The following is an 8,513-nucleotide window of genomic DNA, read 5'->3' as shown; positions in this document are numbered from 1 at the left end:
CACGTCCTCTTAAGTTTAATTTAACAATTCTGAGCGAATAGCCAAAGACTGTCAGCCTATATTATTACAATATAAGTACCTATATTTTATGGTATTGCTGTTAGAGCAATTAATTCTACTTTTTGTAAAACAGTATATTGAATTATTATTTACCAAAAACAATTAATTTGATATTATTTAAAAGCATCGAGTAGGTACAGTATGAAATAGTTATGAAAAGCCTAGAAATCTGTTAACCCTTGACTATTAAACATGTTATACATAATTTACAAATTGTTGATAAATGTTGTCAAAAATAGTGGCCATGTATGTTTTATATTTTTGAACAGATATTATAGAAACTATAATGATCCATGTATTACATTTTCAAACTCTTTGACATAAGAAAGAACTTTTTATAAACAATAGTTATAAAAACAAACCTAGTTGAAAAAATTTAAATTTCATCACTATATTTATCTCAAAAAGAGTAAATTTGTTTTAAAAGTTATATGGTGTTTAGAAAATGCTAAATGGAACATTTGATGAAAAAATCATGTATGTATCTATATTTGTTTTTTTTTTTTCCAAAAAAACAAAATAAATTTTGGTCAAAAATATGGATGGCGTAAAAATAACCATTTTCCTTAATTACATTTTTGTTTTTCCCTACGTATATGAAAACACCTGTGAATTTTAAATTTTTATCTGTTAAATGCATCTAACTAGGTACACTTTCCATTCAGAAAAGATATTGAAGTCCAAACAAGTTATGTGTTTCTTCGCAATTTAAATAACATGTTGAGGCCTTCTGTGTTATTAAAATTGGATTATTTCTCAGCAAATTTGTGTTACCTAAAAATTAAAACTTTTTTAATAATATGTCAGTGCAACATTTGTTTTCATCCTTAAACTATGAGCAACATTCAAATGTGAGTACGGTAGATCCAATTTTAAACTGTTAGCTTTAATATTAGAGTGATATGACATAATATTATAATAAAACTTAAAGCAAAAATATTTTTTTAGGAACCTTATAGAGAAGCACTAAGCATTTATTTGTATTTTACTTTTAAAGCAAGCTATGGATATCTTCAGATTGTAACATATAATTATTTATTTATTCATTCATTTCGACTAAAAGGGCTAAGCCATTTCGATACAAATATAAGTCCACGCATTAAATTTTATTTTATATTGTTTATTTTGCTTATCTATCGCAGACAAGTGGTTTGGATTATGTTTGAGAAAGCCTCTGAACATACCTAGGTAATGTAAAATGTCTACTAATTTACTGAACCTTGTTTAAAATATAATCACTGACTGTGAAATGCTTACCACAGATTCTATGCCAGATATAAATTGGGCTGACATTTAGTTTGAAGATCTTTTTTCTTCTATTTTCATTTTTTTGGAAATCTATATATTGTGAACAGATTCGAAAATTAGACTAACCCCGTATTACTAAGAAATATAATCAGTACCTACAACTCGAAAATAATACTTACAAATGGAAATTAAGGTAATGTGGCGAGGCTATACTTTGGATGTTTTACTAAAAAGAATACACTTATGCATGGTAATTTTTTACTAAAATGTATGAACAGAACTCTGTACGAATGTAGTCTGTAGTCGAAATTCAAATAATCGATTGATTCAAAAGTTCGCTAACACTAAAATAATATTATGTTGTTATTTATTAATTGATAACAATAGATTATTACTATATCTTAGTTTGTGATAAGTCAGAATGGATATCCATAGGAGGTACTTCTGGCCGATGTGGCGGGCATTAAATTTTACCGAAGTCCGAAACATCGACAACTCTGCCTCCATAATCCTAACTTCTGTTTAAACTTAAAACTGTAATATAAAGATAAAAATAAACTTTTTAATTTATTTGTTTTACGTAGTCTGCGGTGTGCAGACGCTTGTTAAAATCCAAACTTAATTAATTTTGTTGTATGATCACCATTCGCCCGTTAATTGTAAGTCAGTTTTAGTAAAATAAATTAATGGACCAACTTTAGTTAGATATTTGTCGTAGGTATTTTTGTAAAATGTGTCTTGATTTCTTTCAAAAGAATTGCACTAATCGGCGATAGCGTGTCGTTTATCTTCATGTTATAATTAGGTTTTAATTGTTTTTCTCTGTGTTTTCAGTGCTTTGAAATATTGATTAAACGTACATATTAATCATGTCAGAGAGCGTAGAATTTCCAATTGAAGATCAGGAATTCCAATTGAAACCTCAAAACGAACTTAGGTTTGAAGTTGAAAACAAAAATGAAACAGTTGTGTTAGAAGTAAGTACCTCCAATAGTCCTGCATGGCTGCATATGAAATATGTTATTACTCATTGTTAAATTTGGTACATCAATGTCAGTTACATCTGATACATTTTAATGTGAAGGTAGATAATGTAAATACAATTGTAGGACACAAGTACACAGCTCTATCTATTATTAATTTAAAATTATAATATCTTCTATATTACTATGTTATAATAATAGTATGGTATATTATTATCATAATAATAGAATTAAAGGATTAATAATAACTGAAATAGCTTTCAAATAATCTCAGTATTGTTAATTAAGAATAATTAATAAATACACTTATACATTTTTTTAATAATTAGGTAATTTGAAAAGAATTAATATGAACTTATGTAATTATAATTGTTTAAAATGTATTTACAATTGTATTTATTTCATGAAATAAAAATAAATACTGTTTAGTATCAAGTGATTTTTATTTTTAAACGAAGAGTTAGGATTCTGAATCACTTATGTAAACATAAAAATACCTACTTAAAGTGTAATAACATATGTAAAGTCACTTAGATAATATATTCTGTTAAAGGTTATAGACATAATATATTTATGGTGATTTTTTATTTTTTTAGTTGGAATCCGGGATGGCAGAAATTTTTGGGACAGAATTAGTAAAAAGTAAATTGTATACGTTTTATTTTGGAGCAAAAAATTGCAGTGTTTACATGGCAAGGGTGTTCATTAAAATTACGAGGAAAAAAGGAATTAGTTATATATCCAAAGAGACCCCAATGGTAAAAATAATGATATTTTTAAATAAATTTACTTAATGGAGATTACTTATTTCTACTATGTATAATTAATTTTAAGTATATTATGATGTTTATGCATAGTAATGTATCAATTGTTTTTAAAATATTAAATCACATTAATTACTGTACATTTTTCTTCAAACTTAATAGTTTTATTGCAATTAATTTAATTTATCTCTTGGTAAATCTTTTTATCAAAATGGATATATTTCTGTTTAATCTTCAATTTTAAGAGAATTTTGCAAACTATTTGTTTTCCATCTGACTTATGTAAACATACTAAATTTGCGTTTAGTAAAACCTATCTTGTGAAATTAGCTTAAATATTAAAGTAAATTAACATTATTTTAAAACATAAAGTTTAGAGCATTATTTGTGGTTGTTTGTTTGATATTTTTAAGGTATTTAAATTTTGATGAATTTTATCACACGAGTATACTATACTTAAAATATTTAAAAAGCCAATGCCCAACAGAAATAATGTTTTTAGACTTTAATTAACTCTAATATTAAAGCTGACAACACAAGATTTCTTGTACTGAACATACATTTCTATACTGCATCTAGATCGGACAGAGTAAACAAAGACAATGTCTCAAAGAGGTATTTAATTTTTAATTCTTCGATATTAAAAAAACTCATTCAAGTTTTTTAGTGTTCACAGATTAGATAGTATAAAAACATCATTGCAAAGAAAAATAAAAAAATAATTTTTGAATTAATTTTTTTTATTTTAAAACGCTTAACTAAAATATTGCAAAATATTTATAAACAGTTGTCTGTAATGTAACACCTGATGAATCAATTTATTTTAGCCATATAGTTTTAGCTTCATTTATACTTTAATATCTTTTGAGAGTAAAATATTGCTCATATATTTTAATACTAATCAGCTGGAGGAACACAAATAAACCGAAAAAAAAAAAATTTGGTAGAGTTCGATACAATTATTAATGATTAATTATTTTTATGGTTATACATTTTTGAATATTATTATCTATTGATTATTGGTTATTGTATACATATTTTAACCGTGTTTAATCTTTTAGATGTTTTATTTAAATTGCCATGCGTCATTAGAACAACTACGAGTAAAATCAGAAAAAGAAAAGAAAAGAGGTCCTGTTACAATGGTAGTCGGTCCCACTGATGTGGGTAAATCTACTCTTTGTAAAATACTACTAAACTATAGTGTACGAATGAATACTCTTGGTCGTAGGCCCATCTATGTCGAACTGGACCCGGGTCAGGGACAAATATCAGTTCCAGGAACAATTGGTTTGTATCGATTTTAAATTCATCATAAGACAATAGTTCTAACAAAAATAATAATTTGTAGGAGCAGTCATGGTAGAAAAGCCAGCTGAAGTAGATGAAAGTTTCTCACAAGCAGCTCCACTAGTCTATCATTATGGACATACTGACATGAGTATTAATACAACTTTGTACAACACTTTAATATCTCGTATGGCAGAAGTTATTCATCAACGAATGGATGAAAATCCTAGAAGTAATTTTTATCTATTAAATATTATTTGAACTTAATTTATATAATTATATCTATTATACAGATGGCTACACGACAAGAGACTAAGTGACATAGCATATATTACTAGGTAGTAGGAGATGAGCTCTATCTATTGGTGAACATTTTACTATTTTTTTTTTCTGATAATTATTTAAAGTAATATTGAATTTCATAGTTTAGGACTTATATGATACTTCTTGTATAAAAATAAATGATTTAACTTCTCCTAAATACCTTGAAAAACGTTTAATCCCATTTGTCGTCTAGCCATCGATATAATTAGAAAGAATATTCAAAAAACATTGGGTTGGTATGGAATTAGGTAATTGAGTTTTGGTTTGATTATAATAATTTGTTCAGTATTACTTCCAATATTTTATAAATATTTAATGAGTAAAATGTACTTTTTTACTGTTTTGAAAGGATAATAATAATAATTAATAAGTATTATGAAGAGCATGTGTAAAGTTTAACTTATTCACAATTATTATGGTTCATAAATTTAAAAAACAATTACTCTTATTTACTGTTTATTCATTTCCTGTGAAGTTTAATGTGTACCTATTCATTATTTCAATGATGTCTGATTTTTTACTTAAATACAATTAATAGCTCATTACTGTGACTATATAAATACAAACAACTAAAATTATATAGCTGTTATTTGTATACTATAGTGGTAATTAGTATTAGAATATATATTCGTTAATTTTTTACATTATATTATGTTTTAATTGCTGTGATTAATTTTGTATTAATTTTATTTTTACAGTTAACTGTTCTGGATTAATAATTAACACGTGCGGTTGGGTAAAAGGTAAAGGCTACCAGCATTTGATTCACATTGCACTCGCTTTTGAAGTTGATGTTATTCTTGTACTTGATCAAGAACGATTATATAATGAACTAGTGAGAGATATGCCAGTATTTGTCAAAGTTGTTCTTTTACCAAAAAGTAGAGGAGTAAGTATCATCAATAAGATTATTTGGTACTTATCGGTTAATGTGGCTACCTTTGTAATAGGCTGCAAGAAAAAATAATATACGAGTAATTATAGGATTTGCTTTTTTTTTTATATATTTTACATTACATTTCTAAAATATCTGTTTCTTATGAAAGATTTGAATTTGTCACCAACTTAGTCATTTCTTCGATCAAATTCTATGGTCAATAGTCAATACTCATTGAAAAATTCAGAAAATTTTATTTTTTTGGTAAGCCCCCCATATTATTAAGATGAAAATGCTCGTTTGTTGGCAGTTGTAGATCGCCTTTATATGCCTTGGGCAGACCTAATTATACTATTTGTATTGTGTAGTGAAAAATTTTCTTAAAATAATAAAATGCAGTGTTAACCCACGGTAGTCACAAGAAGAGTATTGTTATTAATTGTTATTGCAGTAAAACTTTCCTAAAAAGAATCCTTTTTAATACAAAAAAAATCTATAAAAAATAAAGAAGTGAACTATTATTCTTGGTACTGTCAAACAAAAGCAACAAAAGTGAATATTTGTGTATGTCTTAATAAATGCTGTGTTCGAAAAGTTTTACTCTTTTTTTTTTTTTTGATATATTAAATGAAATTTTATTTGTACAAGTATACAACACTTTTTAGAGCACGGTTAAAACTAATATTATAAAAATTAAAAGCCGCATATTGTCATATTGATCATAATTCATAAATAATGAAACAATTAAATTTAAAACATTCTATACCAACAGTAATATTATTTTCCAAAGTTTTTAATTAAAACAAAAATTAATTTAGTTTAATCATAGCTATGTCGTAAAATTTGATTTAACTTCTATTGACTATGTATTAAAAAAAATAGGCATATTATATAATGTGCACAGTTAAAAAAATATATTTTTTTTATATATTCAAATTAAATTACGATGTCTATGGTTAAGAGTTAAAAGGGCGTAAACGTCAATTTCCAAATTGTTCAAGAGAGCCGAAAAACAGATAATTTCACATGAACTGTGTTACAACCTTAGAACATCGTATAACACTTCAAATTGAGACTTAATATGATTTATAATGAGTTTTTACGTATTTTGTATTGATTAATTGTTCATAATCATAACATATTTGTGTATTTAAAGCCAATTAAAAAAAAAAAATGACTCTTACTCCTCTTTTTTTCTTATCGTGGCTCTTACACCCCAAAGATGTTCTATTGACTATAAAGTATATTGGATAGTTTAATATTGTTATTTGTTGTATATTATTGATTAAATTCAATGAAGTTTTGTATTAAAAGTATTTCAAAAATTGTAGATATAAACCCTTTTTACAGCGCTGATAAGACCACTAACAAAAATGATAAATTGATGTAACCGTCAACAATGACGCTTATTATCAAGTTTCCTTGAATGCCATTTACATCTTTTTATTGACGTTTATACCCAGTGTTTTCATTCCCACCAATTCTATGCTGTTTACGACCACATATTAATACATTGATAATTGAATATTTACAAATGATAACAATGTTTAGGTTCAATTAATCGATGTATAATAATGCCGTTTACAACAATATGCAAATACATAGATTTTGAAAAAGTGGCCTTTACGCCCTTTTACCTTCTAACCATTGATGTATTATTATAAAATTGATTTGTTTTATAATTAGGTAGTTGAAAGGAGTAATACGTTTAGATTGAAAGGTAGAGAGGCACGAATTCGAGAATACTTTTATGGTAATCCTAGGAAAGTACTTCATCCACACACCTGCGTAGTAAGGTTTTCTGACATAAAAGTATATAGAATTGGAGCGCCACCCATTCCAAATTCATTGAAGCCAATAGATATGCAAAACACCTATTCAGAGACAAAACTGAAACCTGTTACTCCAGGTAAATATAAAAAACATTTAATGAGTTGTATATAATATTATTTAATAAAAATACTTTTTCCTTAAGATTATTTTTAAACATTTTTTGACAATTTTTACAGGGCTAAATGTGTTGAATCACGTGTTAACTGTTACACGTGTCAACAGTTTCAGTACAAAGGTAGAAGAAGACGTTGTCAGGAATAGTGTTGCTGGTTTTGTCTGTGTGTAAGTATTCATTAGAATCATTCAATATAACAACATTTTGATGCACAACAATTTTAACACTTTTTTTTTTATTTCTCTAGAACAAATGTTGACACCTCACAAAAAATGTTAACTCTATTGTCACCTCAACCAAAACTTTTGCCTGAAACAATTTACCTCATGTCAGATATACAGTTCATGGACAACAATGCTTGAAGCTGTCTGTTTGAAAAAAAGCCAGAAAAAATATTTTGTGTGTTAAATAGATACTGTTAATGATTATTTTTTTAGAACTTAATATATTTTCCTTTGACTTTAAGAGTAATTTATAGATCTCAGTGTGAGGTAACAATGTAATGTTCATGTTTATATATGATGTAAGTATGTAATTCATGTGCTGACATTTTATATTTCATTAGTATTAAAACGACTCATAAGTAATATTACGAATAACTGCACTAATCATTAGTGTCATTACATATTTATTTTATATAAAGTTCAATAACATACAAACGCTTATGTTTAAAATGACTACTTTTAGTTATTACAAGTAATATAATATTATTGTTGTCCATAAAAAATTATGTAAATCCATTAATTAAATAAGTGTCACATTTTTATTTAACTGTTCAGTCTGCGGTGAAATTGTTTATGGATTTACGTAAACTGTAATTTTTGATTACAATTGTAATTATTTACGAAATTCTATCCTTCAAAAACTAATAAACTTACCGGTTTTACTTAAGTCAGAATTGACTTAATTTTCTAATTAATATAATGTCATAATTCATTAGTTAATAGAATGTCACTATGTCGGTGAAATTTTTGTATTCTCTTCAAAACCTTTGTGCTGCATAGATGAAATGCATTCAC

General features: G+C 26.2%; 1 pseudogene; it reads left to right on the top strand.

Moving 5' to 3' along the window:
• Positions 1–1,782: 1,782 nt before the first annotated feature.
• LOC100163996 lies at positions 1,783–8,174 on the top strand (annotated as a pseudogene).
• The last annotated feature ends 339 nt before the right edge of the window (positions 8,175–8,513 follow it).

This window comes from Acyrthosiphon pisum, chromosome X (assembly GCF_005508785.2).
Source record: "Acyrthosiphon pisum isolate AL4f chromosome X, pea_aphid_22Mar2018_4r6ur, whole genome shotgun sequence".
Classification (NCBI taxonomy): Eukaryota; Metazoa; Arthropoda; class Insecta; order Hemiptera; family Aphididae; genus Acyrthosiphon; species Acyrthosiphon pisum.
Note: the sequence above shows the minus strand (reverse complement) of the source record. Positions and strands in the feature narration are given on the sequence as shown.